Genomic DNA, 25,949 nt, shown 5'->3' with positions numbered 1-25,949 from the left:
TTGCAGCATTTAAGTATTGCAATAGCTTTGTATGCTGATGAGAGAAATATCTGGGGCACTATGCAGTTCTAGTTACCTAAACATAGGCAGGATATTTTGTGTGTGAGAGATCACTTAAGCAAGCAATAAAGATTAGTCCAGATATAAAGAAAGATTAAGAAACTTGAGCTGGTTTTCTTTGAAGAAGAGGTGAGCTACTTATGTTTTTAAAATTTTGAAGGGGTCTAACACAACTGTTCACTGTGATAAAGTATTCAAATATCAAGGAATACAAATTAAATATTAGTTAAGGCCTAAGAAGAAAAGTGCTTAGTGACCTAACAAGTTGTGGAAGAAGTTTCCAGGCAAGATCATTGAAGCTGACTTAGTTAATGGGACCGGGTGACAATTGGATATATTACTGTACTGAATAGAGAAGGGATTGAGGGATATAATAAGAAGATGAATAGGTGAGGTTGATCTGTGAAAAAGAAACAGACTTGTTTCAATGGGCCTGAATTTAACTTGTGTAAGTGAATGAGATTTGAGTGAGTTAAGATTAGGCCCATTGTGTTTAAAGGTGTTCTTCTTGTTCCAAAAGTTGTTATGTAGTTTATTGATGAGATCACCATCACCATTGTTATTAAAAACTGGTATAAAATGTTGGGATTAACATTAACATCCATTTCTGCAGCCTACTTCTCTAAGTTTGAATATTTTTGTTTGTAAACTGCATTGAAAATTTTATTTTTGAAACATTACTAAGCCAAATGTACTGAGAAGTTGAATTTAAAATAAGTCAGTTGCCAATATCCATGATCATGGACCCTTTGTTAGTTCCTCTGCTGTACACAATTTGGCCATTGTGATGTTGCATTAGACCACAGTGAACAAAGATCTTTAACAAATATGCAAACAGAAAAAAAATGAAAATATATTAAAATAAACCATAATTTGTTTTAAATGTTTAATTTTTAAAGGCAGCACTAAAAGAGATGTTCCTTATTTAATACTCACAACCTACTCAGTTTCCTTATAGCAGTTCAATGATAAAGATCTATGAAGTTTATCTTTTCAATTTTGTCATTCAGACTTTTACTTGGCAAGCATATGGTATGACAGATGTTGTAGAGTTCAGGATCTTACATCTTCCATACTCTGTTGAACCAGCACTCTTGTGGTTTTTGATTTAATCAGAATCCTTTGGTTCCATTTCAGCCTTATGAGCTCTTCCTTGGTACCCATTGTGCTAAAAATAGTCAGAAAGTTCACAGTGGCTGTCAACTGTCACCAAGGAACCCAACCCAATACTCTTTGTTTCAATTTATTTTTCCTTCAGTAAATGATTCCTTTATCTCTAATTGCCTACCATGGAAGTTAATACTCTGTATAATGAATGACTGATATTATTTGCTGATGACTTACAGGAATCCAACAAACAATAGAAAATTAAGACTCATGTTTTGAAATGTCACTAACGAGGTCTATTACACTCTAATGGATGAAGCCATATAAAAATTAAATATGGTTTCTCATTGATAATTCCTCACCTAGCAATTTACAAATCATAGTTAGTTGATGTGGCACAAACAAACCATGTGATTATAGTTCTCCTCCAGCTAGCATCTCCTTCTTCATGCGGTCATTTCCCTTTCACGAGGCTACCCATCCCATCCACGGGTCTACTTGCCCCTCTGCGGGACCATATTCTTCTATTCTTCATATTGCCAGTTGCCTAAGATCAGCACTTTTCCCATGTATCTTTCTATTTGGTCACTTTTTCAATGAAACTTTCATGCCCAAGCTAGATGCAAATGTAGGCTGGAATCTTCTGCCCCTGCAGGAGGCTAGGAAGGAGGTGACATGCCTGATAATTTGGTGTATTTGTGTTGGGACCGATACCTGACGCCTTCCTGCCTCCATTGGAAGTAAGTTCTGGGTAGGAAGGCCCATGGTCGACCTTCCCCCTCCGCCCCTGCTTGAGTCTCTTAAGTGGCCAATTAACAACCATTTAGGGGCCTTCTCCTGCTTTCACTGCATTTCTGTGTCTGAAATTGAAGATGGTTGATGAGAAGAAACCAGCTCCCATGAAGGGAGCTAAGAAAGCCTTAAAGAAACCGGCAGCAAGAAGCGGCGAAGGTTGAGGAAGGAGAGTTACTCCATCCACATCTACAAGATGATGAAGCAGGTTCAGTCTGACACTGGCATCAAGGGACAAAGGCGGTGACCAAGTACACCAGCTCCAAGTGAAACTCCACAATGGTCAGAAAAACACATTTTTCGCAGCTCCAGGCAGGCCTGCCGACATGCTGCCTGCATGACCAGTTAAACTGTGCGGGCTACATGTCACATGTCAGCTGGAGGAGGCTGGGGGGGGTGGTCCCTTGATCTCTGCATGGTCTAGAGCAGAGGCAGGGGACAGATGCTGTGCTAAAGAACCTGACCAGTTTTGAGGGGAGATAAAACAAATTTGCATTCCATCCAGCACGAGTGCACAAAAATTATTCGTGAAGAAAAACTACTACCAGTGGGAAAAAAATATTGAAACTCAGAGGGATTGACTAACCACTTTAACTTGTACAAGTGAGGCTCCTGACCTATGCACATGAAGTTTATCCCACTCTTGGCAGATAGCAAACAGCAATTAATGAAACCTTTCAATGTATCAATTGAAGTACTCCCACAAAACAAACTATTAAACTTCAACAGGACAAACAAGTGACAGATGGAATTTAATATAAAGAACTGTGAAGTGATGTCTTTTGGAAAAAGGAATAGGGAGCAATGTTCCCTCTATTTTTTCCATCCATGTGCAGAATGAATTTTGTTATGTGCACCAATATCAAGGTAGTGTGTGGATGCATGCAAAATAAAAAACAAAAATAAAAAAACCTAAATGTAACATACATTTTTAAAAAGTTACCATTGGTATGAAAGAAGAAGAAAGAATACCACCCCTGGCTATAGACACGGTAACATGCTAGTCCACAAATTACCAGACTTACCCAAATTCAATTTTAAATTTACCTCATGGTGGCATTTGAACTTGTGACCTCTAGGTTTTAAGTTCAGTACCATAACCACGACACTACCATATAGGAGAGAAGCATTTGTTAGTTTTTATATTGTAGTTTGTACTTTAGTCAGAAAAGTTGAATTGGTAGCGATGGATCAAGACAAGGATTTTTGTTTGAATTTGACAAGATCAGAAAAGAAAGAGTTAAACCCTTTTGAATTGATAGGAAATGTGGAAAAGGCAACTTTTACTTGAGGAAAATAATTCAGTCATTTCTTCACATCAACAATAATCAGGCAGAGGTAAAATTGTCTCTGAATTTGAAGAGAGTTTGGATCTTGTGAACTGGAGGGCGAAGTGTCAAAGAGGTACACTACCCCAGTAAATCAAGTGAAACTTGAAGGGGAAACTACATCTGGGAACTGGGAGAGTGTTGTGGTGAGGAAAGAATGGAATCCCAGGAGGAGGAATGACTGTTGAGGTGCTTTTTGGGGAAGTAGTGGCATTTATTCCACCTACAGATTTTGTTAAGATTAAAAATCTATGAGTTGTGAAGTAATAAACTGGTTCACCATTTTTTAAAGTAAACTGTCACAATGCAAGCAGAAGTGAATTGAGGAGATGTAGTATTTGGAAGTATGCACAGTGTAAAATGTCCCCTGAGATAACCTCACAAGAACTTTTGCATTATTATTTGGTGATCTGGGCTAAAAATCCAAAACTTGCCACAGACTCCCTTGAAATGCCCTTGTGTTTTTGATGCATTGAATGTCTTTGGGATCAGTCTTTCTGTAATAATTCTACAAAGTTCAGCTGCAGCAGGATGACTAGATCAGTGACATTAACTAACCCAAAAATCCTCTTACTAATTTTTAATAACTTACTAACTGTTAATTTACAAGCTTAAAACTTTTTTTTATTCATCCACGGGATGTGGGCATCACTGGCCAGGCGAGCATATATTGCCCATCCTTAATTGCCCTTGAGAAGGTGGTGGTGGTGAACGTCTTGAACTACTGCAGTCCATGTGGTGTATGTACACCCACAGTGCTGTTAGGGAGGGAGTTCCAGGATTTTGACCCAGCGACCGTGAAACAACAGCGATATATTTCCAAGTCAGGATGGTGAGTGGCTTGGAGAGGAACTTCCAGGTGGTGGTGTTCACATGCATCTGCTGTCCTTGTCCTTCTAGATGGTAGCAGTCATGGGTTTGGAGGGTGCTGTCTAAGGAGCCTTGGTGAGTTGCTGCAGCGCATCTTGTAGAGATCTTGACGCCATTTTGCGTCAGCAGTAGAGGGAGTGAATGTTTGTGAATGGGGTGCCAATCAAGCAGGCTTTATTGTCCTGGATGGTGTGAAGCTTCTTGAGTGTTGTTGGAGCTGCACTCATCCAGGCAAGTGGAGAGTATTCCATCACACTCCTGACTTGTGCCTTGTAGATGGTGGACAGGCTGTGGGAAAACAGGAGGTGAGTTACTCGCTACAGGATTCCTGGCCTCTGACCCGTTCTTGTAGCCACAGTATTTATATGGCTAGTCCAGTTCAGTTTCTGGTCATTGATGGCTCCCAGGATGTTGATAGTAGAGAATTCAGCAATGGTAATGCCATTGGATGTCAAGGGGCGATGATTAAATTTTCTCTTCTTGGAGATGGTTATTGCTTGGCACTTGTGTGCTATGCTTGTTATTTGCCACAGCTCAAGTCTGATTGTCATCCAGGTTTTGCTGCATATTGGCAAGGACTACTTTAGTAACTGAGGAGTTCCAAATGGTATTGAACATTGCGCAATCATCAGTGAACATCCCCACTTCTGACCTTATGATGGAACGAACATCATTGATGAAGCAGCTGTAGATGGGTGTGCCTAAGGAAAACTCTTGCAGCAATATCCCGGGACTGAGATGATAGGCCTCTGATAACCACAACCATCTTCCTTTGTGCTAGGTAGGACTCCAATTATTAAAGTGTTTCCCCCCTGATTCCCATTGACTTCAATCTTGCCAGGGCACCTTGGTCAAATGCTACCTTGGTATTAAGGGCAGTCACCCTCACCTCCCCTTTTGAGTTCAACTCTTTTGTCCATGTTTGGACCAAGGCTGCAGTGATGCCAGGAGCCGAGTGGCCCAGGCAGAACGCAAACTGAGCATCATTGAGCAGGTTATCATAGTGTAATTGCCACTTGATGGCACTGTGGATGACACCTTCCATCACTTTGCTATTGATCAAGAATAGATTGATGAGGCTGTAATTGGCTGTGTTGGATTTGTCCTGCTTTTTGTGGAGAGGGCAGCTCTGGCAATTTTCCCCATTGTTGGGCAGGTGCCAATGTTGTAGCTGTACTGGAAGAGCTTGGCTAAGGATATGGCTAGTTCTGCTGCCCTTGTCCTCCTCGATGGTAGCGGTCGTGGGTTTGGAAGGTGCTGTTTAAGGAGCCTTGGTGAGTTCCTGCAGTGCATCTTGTAGATGGTACACACTGCTGCCACTGTGCATTGGCGGTGGAGGGAGTGAATGTTTGTGGATGGGATGCCAATCAAGTGGGCTGGAAGGTGTCATTCATTACTACTGCCAAATGTTGTCAGATCCTGTATGCTTTGCCGGTTCCAGTGCCTCAAAAGGTTTGTGTGCAGGTACAGCAAGGAATTAGGAAGGCAGATGAAATGTTGGCCTTTATTTGAAATGGGGGTGGTGTTTAAAAGTAGGGAAGTCTTGTTTCAACTGTACAGGGCAAAAGTATGACCACACACCTAGAGTACTGCATACAGCTTTGGTCTCCTTATTTAGAGAGGGATATACTTGAATTGGAGGTAGTTCAGAAAAGGTTTACTAGGTTTTGTTCCTGTGATGAAGGGGTTGTCTGATGAGGAAATGTTGAGCAGGTTGGACCTAAACTCCTTGGAGTTTAGAAGAATGAGAGGTGACCTTCTGGAAACATATATGATTCTGAGAGGGTTTGACAGGATAGATCCTGAGAGGATGTTTCCTCTTGCAGGGAAATCTCAAACTTGGGAGGACAGTTTCAAAATAAGTGGCCTCTAGTTTAATACCGAGATGAAGAGGAATTTCTTTTTTCAGAGAATTCTTAACCTTTGATATTCTTTGCCCTAGAAAGCAGTGGAGGTGGGGTCTTTGAATATATTCAAGGCTGAGTTAGACAGATTTTTGGTCTACAAGGGAGTCAATGTTTTTGTGGGGGTGGGGCAAGGTGGGAAGGAAAGGAGTTGAAACCACAATCCAATCAGTTTTTACGGACCGGGGGGGTTAATTTAAACAGCCTTGATTTTTCCTCTCACTACCCATCTGTAAACAGAAAGGCGTTTTTGGTTTCTGATTTCCCCACTTTATAAGTGGGGAAGTTTCCCCAACCCTTCAGTTTTGGAGTGATCCAATCCTCTATTAATAACCCCACAGCAAACTCGAGATAAGTTAAAATAAGAGGATTGGTTTATTTTACATACACACAAAGCGCAGGAAAGTGGTTTCACAGCGTCTGATCCTTTTTGCACTCATACACTGAAAGAGGGATAAGGGAAAGAAAGGGGTACAGGGCAAGACCACAATAAAAATAAGAGTTATGGTTTCACATGAGTCCAGAATCCAGAATTAAAAACTCAATGGCATATTACTTTAGAGGTTAGCAGGCTGAAATTGTTGCAGGGTGATCAACTTTCCAGAATCGAGGACTTCACGATGGGAGAAGGCATGTAGAGATGAATTAGTCTTGAAAGCACAAATACAGAAGTTCCAATCTTTCAGTAGTACACAGTGTAGATGAAGGCCAGGCATTTCACCTGGACAGAGCTCTTTCTGCTGCTACCTGTTAGATGATAAAATGGTAGACTTCTTGGGTTCAGTTCAACACGGCAAAATACAGGTTCTAGCCACTTGGAGGAGGCCATGTGACATACCTCCCACTTCTTCTCCTGGGTGTTGGACAAAGGATGTATTTTCCCAGATCTGGAATCTTCAAGTGTTTAATAGAGGTACCAGGGTCCCTTTTGTCCTTTGCAGACATACCATCTCCGTTGGCCAGAGCTCTGCCTTAGAAATGCAAACGGGTTGGTGCATTTGTTTGGAATTTGATTGCCGGCTGTCACAGAGGGCATTAGCACCTCTTTAAAGATAACAAAGTCCCTGCTGGTTTCTGAAGGTTAGAAATTCCTCTGGTATGCGTCATGGCTAGTCAGGGTAAAGCCTTGTCCATTTTAAAAAATAAAAACAATAAATTTATAAAGTAGCCAGGGTGACCTGTATATATATATTTCCTCCCTGTCTTCTTGCTGGGGCACACTCATGATCTTATTGAATTGCTTGAGGGGCCGAAAGGCCTACTCTTGCTCTTATTTCTTACATTCTTGTATTTTTATCTTTACACAGATTTTCTTGATATAAAAGATGTAGTTTAGATCTAGCAAATTTGTTTGTTGCAGACATAGAAAGATTAGGGGTGAATTTGCTAGGGCCCCCCCGGTAGAAAAGTCGGTCGGCAGCTCACCAACTTTGAAAGTGTTGCCCCACAACGATAATATGCTGGGGGCAGGCTTAGTGGGCTGAGAGCGGGACTTCTGCCCTCAGAAGTCTCACCTTCAGGAGTTGCCAGCCAAATGATTGGCTGGCATTTGAGTAGTCCCAGCAGTGCCAGAATGCACTAGTGGTTGTTGCTGGGACTAGAAAGGAGTCCTGACAAGAAGAGAACATGGATACCAAATTAAGTAAGTCTGACTTTTTTGCTTGGTAAGGGAACAGGGATCCTAGCAAGGGGGCCAGGAGGGTTAGGTTCATGAGGCCGGGGCAAGACACAAAGGTAGGGGGGGGGTACCATCTCAGAGGAGGTACCCCAATGGGCACAAGGGACCCCCTTCCCACCTTTTACTCCAGTTGGTAAAGTAGTAGGCTGGCCACTTCCGCCTTTCCCATCCACAGTATTATGGCAGCGGAGACAGAAATAGGTCCTTAAATGGTCTCCGATTCGCAACTTTAGGGCCTCAATATGTGGGACAGGTCAGCAGTTATGGGAAGGTGGTAGGCTGCCCACCTGTTTCATTTTACATGCCCCCCTTCCCCACTCCACAGATGTGTCGGCAGAGGGCTGTAAAATTTCCCCCTTGGACTATCTTGAAATATGGTATCTCTTCATTGTTGACATTCTCAGCAGAAACAAAAGTACAGGATAAACAACCACGACTAATTGGTGCACAAGGTTAAAGCATATTAAAATGAAATTATATAAAATGACGTTTGGGGATTAACCCATGACATCAATAACTCTGTAAAACTTATCTCTTTGACCAATCTTTTGATTATCTGACCTAATATCTCCTTATGTGACTCTGTCATATTTTGTTTTAAAATGCTCCAGTGAAGCACCTTGGGTTTTATTATGTTAAAGGCGCTATATAAATATATGTTGTTCTTATAAACACAAAACAGGAAATGTATGACTGCTTAATCTGTAAGACTCAAGATATGTTAATGGTAAGCAAAGGAAAATAGAGGCAACATTAAAAGTTAAGAGGGTCAAATTAACTGCCTTTACCTACTGCTAAGAGGGTGATAGTGTTCTTAAAAATGTGTTGGCAACCTCCTTCCTCCAGCTTGAAAAACATCCATTTACTCTCTGTTTCCTGTCATTCAGCCAATTTTGTATCCATATTGCCACTGTTCCTTTTATTCCATGAGCTATAACTTTGCTCACAAGTCTGTTGTGCGCCACTGTATCAAATGCCTTTTGGAAGTCCATGTATGCCACATCAACAACATTGCCCCCATTAAGCCTCTCTGTTAGTTCTTCAAAAACTCAAGCTGTTTAGTTAAACACAATTTTCCCTTAACAAATCCACACTGGCTTTCCTTAATTAACCCTCATTTGTCTATGTGACTATTAATTTTATCCCAAATTATTGTTTCCAGAAATTTCCCCATCGTCATAGTTAAACTGACTGGCCTGGAGTTGCTGGACTTAGTTTCACAGCCTTTTTTGAACAAGGGTGTAACATTTGCAATTCTCCAGTCCTCTGGAAACACCCATGAGTTTAAGGAAGACTGGAAAATGATGGCCCATGCCTCCACAATTTCCATTCTCACTTCCCCCAGCATTTTTGGATGCATCTCATCTGGACCTGGTGCCTTATCCTCTGTAAGTATAGACCCCCAATCTAATACCTCCTTATTATCAATTTTAAATCCTTCTAATATATTAATTACCTCTTCTTTCACCATGGCCTTGGTAACATTTCTTCCTTGGTAAAGACAGGTGCAAAGTATTCATTTAACACTTCAGCTATTCCCCCTTCCTCCATGTGTAAATCTCCTTTTTGGTCCCTAATCAGTCCTACTCCTCCTTTTACCACATTTTTACTATTTGTACGCCTATAGAAGACTTTGGTATTCCCTCTTATGTTAACTGCCAGTCTACCTGCACACTCCCTCTTTGCTTCTCTTATTTGCTTTTTCATTTCCTCTCTGAACTTTCTATATTCAGCCTGGTTCTTTATTGTATTATTCATCTTACAGCTATCATAAGCATACTTTTTCTCCTTCATCTTAATCCCTATCTCTTTTATTATCTAGGGAGCTCTGGATTTGTTTATCCTACCTTTCCTGTCAAGGGAATATACCTTAACTGTGCCTGAACTATCCCTTCTTCGAAGGTAGCCCATTGTTCAGCTACCATTTCTCCTGCCGACCTTTGATTCCAATTTATTCGGCCCAGATCCATTCTCGTCCCATTGAAGTTGGCTTTCCCTCAATTAATTATTCTTAACCTAGATTATTCTTTGTCGTTTTCCATAGCCAACCTAAACCTTATGACACAGTGATCACTCTCCCCTAAATGTTCTCCTACCGATATTTGATCCACTTGGCCCACCTTATTCCCGAGAACCAGTCCAGCAGTGCCTCCCTTCTTGTTGGACTGGAAACATATTGCTGTAGAAAATTTTCATGAACACAATCTGGGAACTCTTGCCCCTTGCTGCCCTTTACACCACCACAAGTATTCCAGTCTACATTTGGATAATTAAAGCCCCCCATTATAACTACTGTATAATTTTTGAACCTTTCTGTAATTCCCTTGTAAATTTGTTCCTCTACAGCCTTTCCACTAGTTAGTGGTCCTTAGAGTACACTGAGCAATGTAATTGTACATTTTTTGCTCCTTAGCTCTAGCCAAATAGATTCTGTCCTCGACCCCTCTGGGGATATCCTCTCTCTCCAACACTGCAATGCTCCCCTTAATCAATACCACCACTCCTCCCCTTTTTTCCTTTTCTATCTTTCCTGAACACCTTATATCCAGGAATATTTAACACCCAGTCATGTCCTTCTTTGAGCCAGGTCTCTGTTATAGCCACAACATCATATTTCCACATGGAAATCTGCGCCTGTAACTCACCAAACTTATGAACCACACTCTGTGCATTCACAAACATGCACATTATCCCTGATTTAGACTTCATTACTTTCTCCCTTATTCTGACCCCATCTAATAAATTGCTATACACACTCCAGTGCTATCTACCTATCCCAATGTTCTGTGCACCTTGGTATTCCTCTTTGATAATTCTTCCTAGTTCCCACACCTCTGCCAAGTTAGTTTAAACCCTCTTCAGTAGCACTAGCAAACCCCCCTGCAAGGAACTCAGTTTTGGCTCTATTTAGGTGTATCGCATCTGGCCTGTACAGGTCCCATCTCCCCCAGAGCCGATACCAATGTCCCAAGAATCTAAAGTCCTCCCTCCTGCACCATCTCATCAGCCACACATTCATCTGCTTTATCCTATTTGTATACTCAGTTGCACGTGGTATTGGGAGTAATCAGGAAATTACTACTTTTGAGGTCCTGCTTGCTAATTTCCTACTAAGCTCCCTAAATTCTGACTGCAGGACTACATCCCTCTTTCCACCTATGTCATTCATACCAATGTGTACTACAGCTGTTGGCTGTTCACCCCCTGGATGCTCTGTAGCTGTTCAGTGATATCCTTGACCCTGGAACCAAAGAGGCAACACACCATCTTGGATTCACTTTGTGGCCACAGAAACACCATCTATTCTCCTAACTATTGAATTAGCTATCACTATTTTTCTTCCAGTCCTTCTTGTACCTTATTGTACAGCTGAGCTACCCATGGTGTCATGGACTTGGCGGTGGCTGACTCCCCAGATGAACCATCACTCTCATCAGTGTTCAAAACTGAATACTGGTTGGAGAGTCAGGTGCATTCAGGGAACTCCTGCACTACCTTCCTTTTTCTACTTGATTGTCTGGTGGTCACCCATTCTCTCTCTCCCTACTGTAAAGAACATACCTTTTTATTTATGTTGGATTGTGGATTAAAATTACAATGGCTGCAATTTGAAGGACATGTCTACTGGAACAGTGTGAGGGATATACACAGTGTTGCTGTCCTGGAATGAAGTGTGCTGTGAAAGACAGGATGGTGCTGAGGAGGAGTCTGGTAGTGTGAGGGATATATACAGTGTTGCTGTCCTGGAACAGAGTGTGCTGTGAAAGACAGGATGGTGCTGAGGAGGAGTCTGGTCTAATGGGGAACTACCTGGCAACAACGTTTTAATTGGCTCCTAGCCAAGTGACCATGGTTTGTATGAGAGCATTGCAGCAGAATAGCTCCTAGCCTGAAAGGGAAAAGACCTAAACCTCTCTCTCCTGTATGTGTGTGTAAGATTCCAGTAATTCTGCAATAATAGCTAGCTGGCTTTTTCTCCTCAAATGTCTATAACCTGCTCTCTCTTTCTGAAAACCCCTGTCAAGAGGCAAAGGGGAAAATCACTGTTAGAGACATTGAAAGGCAAGTGCTCAACCAGTGAGCTAAAGACTAAAAGTGCTGGAAGACCACCTCATGTGGTCATGAGAACTGAAAGGAATTTGGAAGACATCGATCAAAATCAACCCATCGAATCCTGTACTCCAGAATTGGTGCTATTGAACTGTTTTATCCCAGCCTTAAAATCCTTGTTTTTGTGTGTCTTATGTATCCTGTATGTGTGTGTATATGGATTTAAGAAGGGGTAGAGTTTGGGTTATAGAGTTAGAAATTAGCAGTTCATATTTATTTCTTTAGCCACTGGTTAAAGACAATTTGTTCAATAAACAGTTATTTACTTATTAAGTTTACGAACCTGGTGATTGTATTCTGTTACCCTAAATTAAACAATTAGGTTGGTTGATCAAACTTTTTCACATTTGTCGTGGCTTGGGGAGCAATGGGGCTTGATATTGCAGTGCATTATCCCCAGTGAGTCATAACACTACATACTTTTAGGCTGTGGTAGGTGAGTAGAGTGGTAGGTGATTAGGTGGGTGAGGTGGTAGGTGGATCTAGGGTTAGTGTGGTTGGGAAAGGTAGTCAGGTTGGGATGTGGTTGTGGGGTAGTTGCGTAGGATCGGAGTATAGTTGGTTTGGACCAGGGGTAGTCAAGAGGTCAAAAGGAGTAGTCGGGGTGTCGGGTGGTAATTGTGAGTGATTGGGGGGTTATTTCTGTAGTTACCCAGGAGTTAGACTAAGTTTTTTCTGCCTAATATTTTGTGGGTAACTATCCAGGGAAGTATCATGGAACTGTTTGAAGTCTCAGAGTCGGTGACATCCGTGGAGGGTCCCGGGAAGCAGGGGAATTACCCATCGGGGGTTCAAGCTTCACAGGCAATTCCCATGGAGGTCAGCACATTGGGACTTCTGCAGGGTTGTACATCCAGTCTCCAACGATCCGGAGACCAGAAGATCTGGGCAAATAATGTAAAAGCTTAAATTTAAAGGAATGTGTTTTGAGAAGCAGCAAAACCCTTTAAAAACTCTTGGACATTCACACTGAGTGGGCAAGTGGTGGGGGAATGGGAAGCGAGTCACTTAAGGGTCACATTTTCCCCACAATCCCCTGAAAGCAGTCCTGAAAGCATCTTTTAATTGTTAGTGACCCCTTTATTTATCACACCACGCCATCCCACCCACTAATCCAAAAGGAAAGTAGAATTCATGAGAACAAGAAGCAGCCAAGGACATAGACAGAAGCAAAGAGGAGAGCTATGCAGAATAAAAGATAAATAATCAGAAGAGAAAATACCTAGAGAGAAACAGCAGAGACAAGCAAGAAAGTGACCACGTTCTCTGATTGACTGTGCACAATGGAGATTGATTAATTGTTTAAAGAGTTTATTGACTTGGATCATGCATCTACTGTGATGTGTAAACAATTGAAAACTCTAAAAGTACAACAAAAATTGAGTGTCATGCATTTTCAATAAAAGGATAAGTTAGATCATTGTGCTTAACATCAAGCTGATGTTTAAACTGATTTAGTGTTATTTTGGTACTTTCAAGCCAGAATAGAGTAATTGTTCTCTATATATTGGCTGTTTGGCTTGTGTTGTCTGATTTGTTTGTCCACTTTTGGAAAATTGGCAACATAATGAACAATTTACTATCACTCTTAAAGAAGTGCTTTTGCATGTTCTGCTACTTTGAGATGTATACAGTGCAATGTCAAGGTCAGTTGGAAAGAAATTGTTTGTAATTTAAACCTTAAATAGTGTTGGAAAACACCAATGGCAATATAATAGTTCAGCAGCAACATTTAAAAAAACCTGGTAAAGTGAAATCTAGGCATAATAATCCATGTTTCAGACAATATAATAAACAATCAAGGACTTGCGTTTCATGCAAAGTTTCATGGCTGTAACCCAGGATCAGCAACCTCAGATTGAGTGGCGATCCCTTGTTTACACTGTGATCTTTCAGTCACAGCTGAAATTTATTTTATTATGCACGTGTTCACGTTGGAAGACTTTGTATAAGCTTATGCCAGGTGCTACTTACGCTGCATTTACTAATTATATTTCCATATTAAATAAAAGATGGACTCTTTACCTCAAATTATAAGTTCTGATCACTGACTCCCCTGTGAGGTGAGAGGTCTGACAAAACAAGATTTATGCAGCACACACCCTTCTTGCTCTGAAATGGCACAGGTGTGAAAACTACATCACACAAGTGTTTCTCTAACTGGTAGCACAGCATCACAGGAGGTTCTTAGGGGATGTCTGCATGTAATAGCCAAACTTTCTGGAGGACAGAGAACATGAACCTACCTAATGGCGGGTTAACAAAAGATGGACATTGATGGACTGGTACCACATTCATGGCTGGACTAGCTCAATTACCCAATGAAGATATGTTCAAAGGAGCAAAAACAAATTTGTGGAAAAGTTAGAAATAACAACATTTAGACTATAATGTAGTTTCTGTATTGTCAGTTATTAAGTTTTCTGTTTTTTTTTTCTCTTAATGTTGCCTTTTTCTGTCATTATTCCGTTTACCCATTGATTTTTTTTTCTGGCAAAGGCTTGCCCCAATTATTCCTAGTTGTGTGTAGATTTGACCAAAGAAAAAAGTATTGTTTTCCTTTGCAGCTGTCATCTGCCCATATATAAATATTTGAAATTTCTTGTATTACAGCTCAAATTTTGCGGCAAATGGTACCAATATGTTGACTCAATCCTCTGCCACATCTGGAATCTGAGTTTGAATCCAATCCAGACAATTTGAATGAAAACCTTTCTTTTGAATGCCTTTTAACGATCCTTAGTGAAATATGTGAGCTATCTTAATTCAGTTTGTAGAAAACATGGGGTGAAATTGGTCTTGGGGGTAGTGCAGTTAAGAGCAATGGTAAATTTGCCACCCGATTACACCTCGCACTATTTTACAGAACAGTCACTTAGGAAAATTAGGCAAATGAATTAAGAAAAGCCAGCATGGATTTGTTAAGGGCAAATTGTGTTTAGCTAACTTGCTTGGGATTTTTTGATGAGATAACAGAGATGGTTGATGAGAGTAATGTGGTTGATGTGGTGTATGTGAACTTCCAAAAGGCATTTGATAAAGTGTACATAACAGGCTTGTCAGCAAAGCTAGAGCTTAAAGAATAAAGGGGCCAGTAGCAGTATAGATACTTAATTAACTGAGTGATAGAAAACAGAGAGTAGTGGTGAATTTTTTTTCAGACTGGAGGAAGGATTTGCAGATGACCCAAAACTTGGAAGTATTGTGAACTGTGAGGAGAGTAGGACATAAAATGGTGAAATGGGCCGATGGAACTTAATGCAGAGAAGGGTGAAGTGATTCATTTTTGCAGGATGAACAAGGAGAGACAATATAAAATAAAGGGTACAATTCTAAAGTGGGTGCAGGAGCAGAGGAGCTTATGTGCACAAATCATTGAAGGTGGCAGAACAGGTTGAGAAAGCAGTTGATAAAGCATATGGGATCCTGGGCTTTATAAACAGGGGCATTGGGTACGAAAGAAAAAAGCAGTTATGATAAATCTGTATAAAACACTGGTTCGGCCTCAACTGGAGTATTGTGTATAACTCTGGACACCGCACTATAGGAAAAATGTGAAGGCGTTAGAGAAGGTGCAGAAAAAATTAACGAGAATGGTGCCAGGGATAATGAACCTGAATTATGTGGATAGGTTGGAGAGATGGGAACTGTTTTTCTCGGAGAAGAGAAGATTAAGGGAAGATTTGTTAGAGGTAGTCAAAATCATGTAAGACCTGGACAAGGTAGATGGGGAGAAATTGTTCCCTTTGATGGAATGATGGAGAACCAGATGGCACTGATTTAAGGTAATTGGCAAAAGAAATAATGGCAACATGAGGAAAACCCTTTTTACATAACAAGTGGTTAGGAACTGGAATGTTCTGCCTGAGAGTGTGTTGGAGGCTAATTCAATCATAATCTTCAAAAGAGAATTGGATAATTACCTGAAGAGAAAATATTTGTGGGGCTACTTGGAAAAGTCAGGGGAATGGGACTATGTGAGTTGCTCTTGCAGAGAGCCGGCATGGACACAACGGGTCGAATGGCCTCCTTCTGTGATGTAACCATTCCATGATTCTTTTCCATTAAAGTCACTCGGGTGTTGTGTAAAATGGGCTGCCAGTTTGTTATTTTCCGTTTATGTTGTTGCTGAAGACTCCGTCCCCCATCAATTTTGCAATAAAAGTCAAGTCAAAGGAATGAGTGATGGAAGAAATGTTACTTACTTTCTTTCATACAATGCTTTCTCAACCTTTGTCAAATCAACAACAATTTAATAAACAACTTCTGAAGCTCCCAGTTTGCTAACCAAATCTTTATGTTTTGCCAAAGTTCTGACAAAAAGTGTCAACGTGCCCACTAAGTAGTGATGGTCAAAGCCATTCGTCACTCTCTGAAATAGGCTGGAGACGCTGAAACAACAATACTGAAGGAGTAGCTAGAATTCCTTCCAGGACACTATCGCCTCTACTCCAGATACTCAAACCAAAAAAAGGGCTGGTGTTTTATTAGAAGGAGCATACAAGCACTTCCTTCAGCTCTGGACATTAGATTATGTTTACACTACAAGTATAGTATTGGTGAGAAATGATTTACAGTGCAAATGGAGCCTGAGTTTAAAATCAGACCTGAAAGTACATAATCACACTCTACTTCACCTTGGAGTCAGCTCAAATGTTAATATCCAAGCTTTAGAATTGCTGTGAAGAAGGTATACCTTCACATTGATGCTAAACTTATGGACCCTGAAATTCTAAGGGGGTTCTGATGATCTTCTGTCTTACCTCAGAGAGACAGTGGCAGAGTCCCCACTGAAAGGAAGGAAGTACTGGTAATGGAGGCTGCCTGCTTTTTCTGCCAGTTGTCACATTGATTTGTAAGTGGTGGAACTTCTGTCTCTTCCCCCTTTGCAAAACAAATGATAAGCAGAGACCCCTAAACTGGAGTTTCAGTGACAACTGTTACACTCAGAGTGATGAGGCATTCCATGCTCCACCAGGCCATGCGTGGATCCAGACCTGATACTAGTGGGGAAATTGAGAGACAGTTTGAGGTGGGGTAACTAAGAAGCACAGTTCACGGAAAAAACAAGCTGAATTTCACGATATGTTCCTACCACTCTAATAAAATTCTTGAAATTCAATGTAATAAACTGAATTTGAATTTATTCAGTTGCCTGACCTTTGTACAAGATTGCTTTTTTAGTTGTTTGTTGTTCATTTTGAGTTGAGACTTTTTTTGTGGTTGTGTCATTTTTATGAAGACGTTGACCAGCTTTTTTGTGTTTTGAAGGCTGCCAAATCTGCAGGACTGAAACCGGCCATTTGGCCCATCAAGTCTGTGCTTAGTTTCTCTTCATGAGACATATAGGTCAATTTCACTCTCCTGCTCATGTTGCTATCCTATAGTATTTATCTTTTCCAATCAACTATCTAATTCTCTTTTAAAAGAACTTAAGGATTCTGCTTCAGTAAATGAGAAAATGCATCTTTTGCAATGACTCTACTGCTTTATCCCTCTGCAACTATAATGGCATTACCTGGGTCATAAGACATAAATCAAACAGAAAATTTGCTCATCAAAAGCTCCTGGATAGCAGCAAGAACCAACTACCTGTTCTATAACAATGCCCACCTTTCTCACCCAAAGCATTGCTTCACTTTAAAGTATATTTTGCAAGTATATGTTCTTTTTCTGCCTTTCATGCAATCTTAATGAAGAACAGAGGCAGGAAATCAATCTGGTGAATTTATGGGATTTTTCCAGTTTTTTTTTAAACTGGTCTCAAACATTTTGTTAAAAATAGACCTGAGGTGGGGCAGCACAGGGGGTTTGATTCCCAGCCTCTGCCATATCACAGAGAGAGTACTCAGCATACTCCTAAACGTAGGGGAAGATCACCAGTGGATACATTTCCAGGCCTTTTGGGTATCTCAAAGCAATGTTCATAGGGCTTGGAGGAGGGTCTTCTCATCTTCCTGTCAGCTGTAGTTAGTATGCGGCTTAGGAAAACTAGGAAGACAAACTGAAGTTGGATTTAAAATTTGTTCAGTGATTACTAATTATAAATGAGTTTTTAACTTGCTTGATTAGCATTGACTTCTTGCACCTTAGGAGTGGCTGTCAGACTGGTTACAGATGAAAGTCGTGAACGTCACCATAGTCCCAGAGGACTTATTAGAGAGGGTGATTGGTGGAGAGTTTAACCTGAGGGTCACCACACTTCAGGTGAGGTTGAGAAGGCAGGGCTTTCATGGATGACCTCAGCCAGTATGGGAATTTAACCCATTTAGATGTCACTTTGCATCACAAACCAGCCGTCCAGCCAATTGCAGATAGGATCCTGCGGACTAAAGGAAATCCTTTGGTTGGCGTAAATCTTGTGGAGCACAAGCAATGTTACGACTAGAAAGGGAATAATCCTGTGTTTGGTCGAAGGGAATTTCAAAATGAGTTGAAAAACAAGCCTTTAGTCATTGGCAATTGCCATCTTTGCAATGTGCAGGTGTTTATTTAACAACTGTTGGGGAAGGGGAAAGGAACATTCTTTGGAAAAAATTCCATCAATGAGGGTAGCAGAAGGAATATTGTGTTCCCAATTAAATAATGTGAAACAGCTGCCCCCAATTTTTGGGGTTTTTGTCTTCCAGATTAAAAAAAACAATTTGCAAATGTAATAATGTCTCATTGACGGCAAGACAACTCAGATACACAGGTGGGCATTTCAATAAAGGTCTGCCAAAGTAAATAGTGAGACACCGTGCACACAAAGCCCATAGTTCATATTTCATAATTTGTACAGGAAATGAAAACAAGAGAAAGATGTGGGAAATTTACAATAAAATGAGATATCATAATTCACCTTAAATACAAGATGATGAAAGCCTGTTGCTTACAATTAAGGGAGCTCCATATGCGAATGCTGTCAGTCGCCAACACTCTGATGGAGCCACTCTTTCCTCACTATGATTATTTGTATTCATCCTCATCAGCTATTCTCACATAATTAAAAGCAGTATTATTCCTTGCTAGCTTACAAAATTCTGTCAATAATAACTTATATTTAGATAGCACCTTTAACATAATGAAACGGCCCAGAAACAAAGTATGACACCGAGCCACATAAGGAGATATTAGGTCAGATGACCAAATACTTTGTCAAAGAGTTAGGTCTTAAGGAGTGTCTTAAAGGAGGAAAGTGAGGAAGAGAAGTGGGAAGGTGTAGGGAGGGAATTTCAGAGCTTGGGGCCTAGGAAACTGAAGGTACAGCCACCAATGTTGACATAATTATAATTCGGAATGCATAAGAGGACAGAATTAGAAGAGCGCAGATATCTTGGAGGATTGTGGGCTGGAGGAGAATACACAGGTAGGAAGAGGTGAGCCCATGGACGAATTTGAAAACAAGAATGAAAATTTTAAAGTCAAGACGCTGCTTGGTCGAGAGCCAGTGTAAGTCAGCAAGTGACAGGGGAATGGGACTTGCTGCAAGCAAGTTTGTGGGGCAGAATGTAGAAGACCAGCCAGGAGTGTATTGGAATAGTTGAGTCTAGAGCTAACGCAGGCATGGATGAGGGTTTCAGCAGCAGCTGAGTTGAGACAGGACGAAAGTCGGGTGGTGTTAATAATGGCATAAATACGAAACTGGAAGCTAGGTATGGGACCAAATGTGACACCAAGGCTGCAAACAGACTGGATTAATCTTAGACTGGTGCTAGGGAGAGGGATGGAGTCGCTAACTGGGGAATGGAGTTTGGTGTGGGGACCAAGGATAATGGTTTCAGTCTTCCCAATATTTAATTGGAGGGAATTTCTGTTCATCCAGTACTGGATGCCAGGTAAGCAGCTGATAATTTAGCAACGGAGGAGGTGTCGAGAGATATGATAGTGAGGTAGAGCAGGGCGTCATTAGCGTACATGTGAAAACTAACCATCCAGTGATATTGGTACATAGCTTGTTCTCACCAGCACACTATGTTCTGCATTACGACCATGTTAATGGAGGCAACAATAAAGCGCTAGTAAAGCTCCATTTCAGGCCACGGGGAGGAATGTGATTCATAAGAACGAGAAATGCTCTGATGATTTCTTGAGTGCATGAATTAGTCAGCTTGCCCTCTGTTCCTCTGCTTGCCACAATTAAATAGTTGGGTAATGATGGGCTCTGCTTATGGACTGTATTCTTTGATCAAGGGCACCTCTGTACATGCCTTTTGGAATAATGAGCAATTCACAATCTCCAAACTCCTGTGGTGAAATGATCACTAGATACATTTGCTTTCTTCCCAATTAACTTTCAACCTGTTTTGTAATGTTTGTGCTTGCTTTTATAGCATGTTAGAAATTTTTTTTTGGTTTACTTCATGTAAAATCTACATAATAAATGAACCCAGTTTTGCCTTGCAATTAAAAGCATTAACACAGCGTGACAATACGTTATTTGGGAATTCGTACTTACTGAGCAGTTCATTAGATTGGAAAGCTAAGTGGATCAAGGAGAACTTGCATAAATTGCTGTTTGAATTGATCCCTTGAAGTCACTGTGATGCCTTATTATTAATATTTTAAAAAGAAATAGAAAATGTTGGGAATACTCAGCAACCCTGTCTACTTTGTAAAGAGGAAGTAATCTTTCGGAAAGCACAGGAGCCATCTCAGTCCATCTGGTTGGAATCAGAGTTAAAAAATTAGAGCTCGCAATGCATCAAATACAATCCTTGATTCAATTTCTCCCCAAGGCCTGTACAGTTGCAATTACTGATATCATCAGCCTTTACTACATCCCTGGACCATCCCTCCCAAACATTCAACACCCTTGGTGTGAAGCTGTTATACTTCATCTGTTTAGGGTAGTCCTGATGAAGGGTTAATCTATCTTCCTCGTTATACATGCTGACTGATCTGGCATATTCTTCCAGAATTTTCTGCTTTTATTTCAGAATACCATTATTTCCAATTTATTTGTTGATGTTTTACCCTTGCAGCCATTTAGAGATTGCTTTATTTCACAACCTGAGATTTATTTTTAAAGTCAGGTTTATGGGGGGTTCTTGTTCTTGTAAAATCGCACTTCAAATCATGCATTGATTTGCACCGATAAAGTCTAGGAAGTCATTTCACATTTTGCAACAAATATTATTTTAAGACTTGGTTTCCTTCTGAAAAAAAAAATCAACGTAGCACTTAGGAAAATTAGGTAATAAAAATAGCAACAATTAGCTATTATAACATACCACAGCATGTTGTACTTTCTTATGAGCTGTGATATGTCATTTATTGACGCACACACATCTGCACATTGTGTTGTGGTTAACGAGCTGTTTAAATTATAAAGTGCAGTGTTAACTGTTAGACAGCAACAGTTGTGCATCATAATAAACGAGCATTGTCTTGGCCGACTTGTGTGTTAGCTTGGCTCAGTTAGTAATCTTCTCACCTCTGGGTCAGATAACTGTGGATTCCAATTCCACTGAAGGACCTGAGCATTCAAGCCTGGCTGACATTTCAGTGCAGTATTGAGGGAGTTCTGCATGGTGCCAAGTTGGATGGATGGAGTTAGGATGCAGATTAGCCAAAACCTCATTGAATGGTGGAACATGTTCAAGGTGCTGAATAGCTTACTCCTGTTTCTTTGTCATGATGCTGGATGAGCTGTTAAACTGAGGCCCTTTCCACTTGTTCAGGTGGATATTAAGAACCTCACAATATGATTCAAGAGCAGCGAGTCCTGTTGACCTAGCCAATAGCCCTACTTAAGCCAATATCACAAAATAAAACGTTAATAGTTTATTCAGCTCATTTCTGTGTGAGATGCATGGATATAAAACAATTACTGTGTTTGCCCACTTAAGAACATTTACTTTGCTTCATATTCACTGTAAACTGTGCTTTAAAACCTGTGGACCCTAAAATGCTGCGTAAATGCAAGTATTTCTTCCAGACTTTCAGCAGCGGCTGAGTAGAATCATAGAATGATATGACACAGAAGGAGGCCATTTGGTCCATCATGCCTATGTCAACTCTTTGAAAGAGCTATTCAGCAAATCTCACTCCCCTACTCTTTCCCCAAAGTTCTGCAAATTTCTCCTTTTCAAGTATATATACAGTCCTTTTGAAAGTTTCTATTTAATCTGCTTTCATCACCCATTCAAATAGTGTAATCTCAATTCAAACATTGTGCAAAACACAATTCCCACAAAAGTGAAAGGCAGGGCAAACAGATCCAGAGTTCTGTAGGTGATGAATGAAATAGCGTAAGATGCAGCAGAAAAAGAATGCATATGACAGATGTCAGGCTCAATATAGAAGGTTCAGAGAATTGAAAAATAAATAAGAAAAACAAAGAGAGAACATGAAAGAGACTGGCAGCGAACATAAAAGGAAATCCAAAAGTCCTCTACAGGCATATAAATAGTAAAAAAGTGGCTAAAGGAGGAGTGGAGCTGATTATTGATCTAAAAGGGATTTACACATGGAGACAGGAGGATAGCTGAGGTACTAAATTAATACTTTGCATCGGTCTTTAGCAAGGAAAAAGGTGCTGTCCAAGACATGGTGAAAGAGGAGGTACTCTTGATGGGTTTAAAACTGATAAGGAGGAGGCATTAGATAGGCTGGCTGTACTTAAAGCTGGTAAGTCACCAGAACCAGATGAGATGCATCAAAGGATATCAAAGGAAGTAAGGGTGGAAATTGCTGAGGGACTGGCCATAATCTTCCAGTCTTCCTTAGACTCAGGTGGTGCCAGAGGACTGGAGAATTGCAAATGTTGCACCCTTGCTCAAAAAAAGGATAAACCAGAAACTAAAGGCCAGTCAGTTAACCTTGGTGGTAGGGGAGCTTTTAGAAATGGTAATTCAGGACAAAATTAACAGTCACTTGGGCAAATGTGGGTTAAATAAGGAAAGCCAGCACAGATATGCTAAGGAAAATCGTGATTGACTAACTTGCTTGAGTTTTTCGATGAGGTAACAGAGAGGTAGACGTGGGTAATGTGGTTGATGTGGTGCACATGGACTTTCAAAAGGCATTTGATAAAGTGCCGCATAACAGACTTGTGAGAAAAGTTAGAGCTCCTGGAATAAAAGGAACAATAGCAACATAGATATGAAATTGGCTGAGTGACAGGAAACAGAGAGTAGTGGTGAACAAGGTTTTTTTTTCCGACTGGGGGAAAGTTTATGTGGGGTTCCCCAGGAGTCAGTGTTAGGAACACTGCTCTTCCTGATATATATTAATAACCTAGACTTTGGTGTACATGGCACAATTTCAAAATTTGCAGATGACACAAAACTCGAAAGTATTGTGAACTGTGAGGAGAAAAGTCTCAAACTTCAAAAGGACATAGACAGGCTGGCGGAATGGGTGGGCAAGAGGCAGATGAAACTTAATTCAGAGAATGGTGAAATGATTCAGAACGCAGAGTGACAATATAAAGGGTACAATTCTAAAGGAGATGCAAGAGCAGAGGGACCCAGGGACAAATCATTGAATGTAGGAGGGCAGGTTGAAAGAGCGGTTCAATAAGCATATGGGAACCTGGACTTTATAAACAGGGGCATACAGTAGAAAAAGCAAGGAAGTTATGATAAACCTGTGTAAAACACTGGTTCAGCCTCAACTGGAGTATTGGAAGTTATGATAAACCTGTGTAAAACACTGGTTCAGCCTCAACTGGAATATTGTGTCCAGTTTGGGGGCACCACACTTTAGGAAAGTTGTAAAGGGATTTATAAGAATGGTTCCACGGATGAGGAACTTCAGTTATGTAAATTGGAGAAGCTGGACTGTTCTTCTTGGAGAAGAGAAGGTTGAGAGGAGTTTTGATAAAGGTATTATGGTATGGCTCACCTTCAGGAAGAGGAATGGAGAGGCAGACCTGCAGGAGATACACAGATTGGGGAGAGGAGCTTCGAAGAGCCCAAGAGCACACTGAGTTTGAAAAAACTACACAGTCTACAGCAGATATACATTCCTCTAAGGCACAATCACCTACAGGGCAAGGCTGAGGATTGCATGGCTAGCACGTTTAGAGAGGTGGTCACACAGCAGCTTAGAAGTACACGGGCAGAGAGGGAATGGGTGACTGCCAGAGTATCTAAGAGAAAGAGGCAAGAAGGGCAGCAATCCCCTGAGGCTATCTCGCTCTCTAATCGCTTTTCCATTTTGGATAGTGATGAGCAAGATGGTTCCTCAGAGGACTATAGCAAGAGCCAAGTCTGTGGCACCACAGGTGGCTCAGCTGCACAGGAGGGGAGGAGGAAGAGTGGAAGTGCAACTGTAGTAGGGTATTCCATTGTTCGGGGAGCGGACAGGTGTTTCTGTGGCCATAGACATGACTCCAGGATGATATGTTGCCTCCATGGTGTCAGGGTCAAGGATGTCACAGAGCGGCTGCAGGACAATCTTTTGGGGAGGTTGAACAGCCAGAGGTCATGGTCCACATTGGAGCCAATTACATAGGTAGGAAAAGGGATGAGGTCCTGAAAGCAGATTTTAGGGAGCTAGGAAGGGAATTAAAAAGCAGGACCTCAAGATCAGTAATCTCAGGATTACTCCCAGTGGCACGTGCTGGTGGGCATAAGAATAGGAAGATTGAGCAGTTCAACAAATGGCTGGAGAAATGGATAGGAGGCAGGGCTTTAGATTTCTGGGACATTGGGATCGGTTCTGGGGCAGGTGGCCTGTACATGAAGGACGGGTTACACCTTAACAGGACTGGGACTAGTGAACTTGCAGGGAGGTTTGCTAGTGCTGTTGGGGAGGGTTTAAACTAGATGGGCAGGGGGATGGGAACCTTAGGGGAAATTCAGAGTGCAGAGGAGAAAAACTGGCAGTGGGAAGTAGTGAAGGATCAGCTGATAACAAGGATATATCAGACTAATATCAAGGTAAATAGAATACTTGGAGAGTTTGATAGAATTACAATAGGCAATAGTAAGCAATTAGTTGGGGTCAGAATAAGGGGGAAAGTAAAAAAGCCTAAATCAGGGTCAATGTGCATGTAAGCATGGTTAATAAGACTGGTGAACTGCAGGCACAGGTTGACAAATGGAATTATGATATTATTGCTATAACAGAGGCCTTAAAGAAGGGTATTAAATATTCCTGGGGACAAGGTATTTAGGAGAGACAGGAAAGGAAGAAAAGGTGGGGTGAGTGACAATATTGATTAAAGATGGCACTACAGTCCTGGAGAGAAAGAATGTTCCAGAGGGGTCAAGGACAGAATTTCTCTGGCTAGAGGTAAGGAATAAAAAAGGTGCATTAACGTTGATTGGTGTAGTATATAGACCAGCAACTAGTGGAAGGGATGTGGAGAAACAAATTTGCAAAGAAATTACAGAGAGGTGCGAGAAGTATAGAGTAATCAAAATGGGGAGCTTCAAATATCCAAATATAGACTGGGACAGGAATAGTACAAAGGCACAAGAGGGCTGAGAGTTCCTGGAATGTGTTCAAGATAATTTTCTGCAGCAGTTTGTTTCCAGTCCAATGAGAGGTCTTGCACTTTTGGACCTGGTTCTGGGGAATGAGTTGGCCCAAGTGGATCAAATATCAGTGGGAGAGCCTCTAGGAGACAGTGACAATTATATCTTAAGATTGAGGTTCGGAGAGGACAGGGAACAATCCAGAGCAGGGATAATTAATTGGGAGAAAGCCAATTCACAGAATCACAGAATTTTAACGGCACAGAAGGAGGCCATTTGGCCCATTGTGTCTATACTGGCTCTCCAAATGAGCATTATTACCTCGTGCCATTGCCCTTCCTTTTCCCCGTACCCCTGCACATTGTTTCTATTCAAATAATCATCTAATTCCCTCTTGAATGCCTTGATTGAACCTGCCTCCACCACACTTCCAGGCAGTGTATTCCAGACCCAAACCAGTCGTTGTGTGAAAAAGTTTTTTCTCATGTCACATTTGCTTCTTTTGCAAATCACTTTAAATCTGTGCCCTCTCATTCTTGATCCTTTACGAGCGGGAACAGCTTCTCCCTAACTACTTTGTCCAGACCCCTCATGATTTTGAACATCTTTATCAAATCTCCCCTTAGCTTTTTTCTCTCCAAGGAGTTTCTCATCCCTTGAACCATTCTTATCCCCTCTTTCCAATGTGTTC

At 41.1% G+C, this 25,949-nt stretch overlaps 1 protein-coding gene across 5 annotated transcripts in view; it reads left to right on the top strand.

The window, feature by feature from the left end:
• sugct (succinyl-CoA:glutarate-CoA transferase) overlaps positions 1–25,949 on the top strand; it is a 596,483-nt gene that overhangs the window by 263,822 nt on the left and 306,712 nt on the right. The gene's annotated exons all lie outside the window — the stretch shown is intronic.

Source organism: Cetorhinus maximus, chromosome 4 (assembly GCF_964194155.1).
Source record: "Cetorhinus maximus chromosome 4, sCetMax3.hap1.1, whole genome shotgun sequence".
NCBI classification, from domain to species: Eukaryota; Metazoa; Chordata; class Chondrichthyes; order Lamniformes; family Cetorhinidae; genus Cetorhinus; species Cetorhinus maximus.
The sequence above is the reverse complement of the archived record's forward strand: the minus strand, read 5'-3'. Positions and strand labels throughout refer to the sequence as shown.